Genomic DNA, 4015 nt, shown 5'->3' on the forward strand with positions numbered 1-4015 from the left:
GTACATTCACCCGTTGGAAGATGAAATGTGTGGGTTTCAGGTCTCCATCTTTCAACTAAAGCTGTAACAAGTGAATTATCTATTTTATAACTTTTTATTTGTGATACGTTACCAAATCCGGCTTCATTCAACAATGGAATTATTAAAGAATTTGGTGCCATGTGTTTATGGCTAAGTGATCTTAAATTTTGAGATGAGTCCTGTAAGAAGCAAAGAATAAAAATATATTTGAAGATATTAGAATGAGATGAATCATACCATAGTATAAAAATATTTTAGAATGAAACTTAGTATAAAATATATAAAAAAAATATTTTAGAAGATATTCTAATAAAACTACATTTTAGAATAAAATTGAGTATAAAATATATAAAATAAAGTATTGTATTACTTACAAATATTTGAATGTGGTGTAGCGCTGATATGTGATTATCATCATTCCATAACAATGCCATTTAGATGAAATATAAAGACCAAGGAAGAAATATTAATAGTGAAAGAGTGAAAATATAAAGAAAATTGAAGTTGTTAAGAGTGGAAGAGTGAAGAAATATGATCATAGACTTAGCCTATTTATAATCAAAACAATAATTTGAATGACCAATAAAATATTATGCATGCAAGGATTAGATTTGACAATACACAACAAGTACTTTGAAAATACACAATGGCAAGGATTAGATTAGACGGAGAAGAATAGGCTGAACACAACTAGGCTGAACACAAGCAAGTTCTCAACGTGAGAATAAATTCAGATTCCATCTAAATCGCCTTTCCAAATGGCGATTTCTCAAAGCTTTTTCCAAGGTCGCCTTTGTGAATGGCGACTTGCTGCAGGGTGTGTCATGAGCTCGCCATTTGGGATGGCGACTTATCAAAGGCATGTTCACGAAGTCGCCTTTGGGAAAGGCAACTTGTAAGGCAATGCATGCATGCACGTCTAGGCCAAAGCAATGGGAGTGCAAAAGACTTGAATTATCACAAGTGTTGGCAGTATTTTACAGCATTGCATGTATCACAATTGGTCTTCTATAATTTCATGTATTACAATTGGTTGTCTATAAATATGATATATTATTTACATTGCATTTCATCTCAATCTCAATATCTGATTTTCATATCAATGACACCAAAAAATATAGTTTTTCTTATTTATTACAATGGTGAAATATGTGAAAGACAAGATATTGGTAAATATTTCAAAAGCGACGAAAAAAAAGCTATTCGAGTTAATTATGGATGCAACCTCACCTACTTGAAGAAAAAAATTGAAGCAAAGTTGAGGTTAGAAAATCAAAAGGTGTCTAATATAATTTTTCGACACCTTATCTCATTTGGACAAGGCCTAGTTCATTATGAGTTGTTAAATGTTGAAGACGACGAAGATGTTGAACTCATGTTTGATGTTCATAAACAGTGGCCGCAACTCGGATCTATCGAGTTATATGTCACATTTGAGGATGGTAATCCATTATACGATATTGGTCAACCATCATCCTCAACCACACCTCACCCTGAATACCATTTTGAAACACAAAACACTTATTCTTTTCAAAATAATGAATCTTACCAGCCCGACCCATACCACCCCGAACCATACTTTGACCAGGCCGAAACATCTGAACCTGAACCATCTCAACTTGAACCATATATTCCACTAGGTGATATGACCGATTTTGATCAACAAGAAATAAGTGAAGAGAGTGAAGAAGAAACATACTTTGATGAAGACGAGGACGATGAAGGTGACAACGACAATGGTGACGATCTAGAGCTAACATACGATCCACCATTCCATATGTGTAATCTAAATTTGGATAATACTTACCAATCCTCCGAATTTGATATGCCATCTAATGAACCACCTCCATTAGATGCATCTCTTGAGATTGGAATGAAGTTTAATAGCAAACCAGATTGTCAACTTGCAATTAAGCATTATCACATAAAACACTCCCTCAATTACCGTGTTGTGAAATCTGATCAATACAGGTATGTAATTAAATGTGTCAATCCACAATGCTTGTTCAAATGCAGGGCTTCGTTAAGTCAAAAAAGTAACCAATGGGTGATTGGTCGTTTGAAAGGGCCCCACAATTGCGCAAATTCTTCTATGTCACAGGATCATACCAAGCTCGACTCTAACATCATATGCGAAAGCATAAAGTCTCTTTTGAAAGCTGACCCATCAATTAAAGTGAAGGTGATCATTGCACATATTCGGGAACGATACAACTATACAATCACTTACAGAAAGGCATGGATGGCAAAGAACAAAGCTATCGAAACGATTTATGGGAACTGGGAAAAGTCTTACAATGACCTTCCAAGGTGGTTGTTGACTATGCAAAAATTTCTTCCAGGAACTATTGTGGAAATGGAAATATCAGTTGCATATCCTGATAATACTCTATTGCAGTGGTCAAAAATTTTCAAACGATTATTCTGGGCTTTCCCTCCGTGCATATTTGGGTTTAAATTTTGTAAACCATTTGTCTCAGTGGATGAAACTTGGTTGTACGGAAAGTACAAGGGGACTCTTTTGCTTGTTGTTGCACAAGATGGAAACAAAAATACAATTCCCATTGCTTATGCACTTGTGGAAGGTGAGACAGGGGGTGCTTGGAGCTTCTTTTTGAAAAATCTAAGAAGGTATGTAACACCTCAAGTCGACATTTGTTTGATTTCAGATAGGCACGAATCCATTAAGAGTGCCTATAATAATCCAAATAATGGTTGGCATGATCCTCCGTCAACACATGTGTACTGCATCCGACACATTGCACAAAATTGCATGAGAGAGTTCAAGGACAAATGACTTCAAAGAAAACTCGTTTGTATGGGTAATGATCTAATTCTTCTTAGTATATTTTCCATTTATCACTTAATCATATTTGATAATTTTTACATCATTTCTTACAGGATATGCATTAAATGAGCCATCATTCAAGTATTACCGCAATGAAATCAAGATGGAAAATCCAGAGGCTTTAAGATGGATCGATAATATCCCCCCAGAACAATGGACTATGGCTTATTCTCAAGGTCGACGATGGGGACACATGACAACAAACGTTTCCGAGTCCATCAACGCAGTGCTCAAGGGTACACGCAATCTCCCAATCACTGCTTTGGTACAATCAACATACTATAGATTGGGAGTTTTATATGCAGAAAGGGGACAACAACATCAGGCATCATTAGCTTCTAGTCGAGTATACACAGACGATTGCATGGACAAGATTAAATGTGAAGTTGGTAAATCTAATACTCACCAAGTCATGCAATTCGACTGAAATTATTATTCTTTCATGGTGCATGAAACAGTAAACCCAAGAGAGGTGCGACCAATTGATCATTTCGAAGTCAACCTTCAAAGAAAATGGTGTGATGGCGGAAAATTTCAAGCTATACATATTCCTTGTTCACATACCATAGCTGCATGTTCTTATGCTCGTCAAAACTATTTAGTGCTTATATCTGACGTGTACAAGGTTGTTAATGTATTTAACATCTACAAAGAAGAGTTTCCACCTATACCTAATGAAGGATATTGGCCCACATATGAAGGTGAAACATTGTATCACAATCCTCAAATGCGGAGAAATAAAAAAGGTCGTCCAAATAGTACCCGTATTAGAACTGAAATGGACGTTAAAGAAAAAGTACCGAGAAAATGTGGATTATGTCGATTAACTGGCCATACTCGAAAACATTGTCCAAATGTTACAGCCAGCTCTAGTCAATTATCCTAATTTCTATTTGTGTAGTTCTATTTGCAAAAATTTTATCATAATTTAAAATTTCTATTTATCTATTTTTATGAATTATATTAATTATATATATATATATATATATATATATATATATATATTACTTTTGTTATTTCAACAAAAATTGAAATAATTATTTTTTACAAAAAACTAACCTTTTAAAAAATGACATTTCGAACTTGAGTTTCCTAAAAATTTATCATAATTTAAAATTTCTATTTATCTATTTTTATGAATTATAT

This window comes from Cicer arietinum, chromosome 5 (genome assembly GCF_000331145.2).
Source record: "Cicer arietinum cultivar CDC Frontier isolate Library 1 chromosome 5, Cicar.CDCFrontier_v2.0, whole genome shotgun sequence".
Taxonomy (NCBI): domain Eukaryota; kingdom Viridiplantae; phylum Streptophyta; class Magnoliopsida; order Fabales; family Fabaceae; genus Cicer; species Cicer arietinum.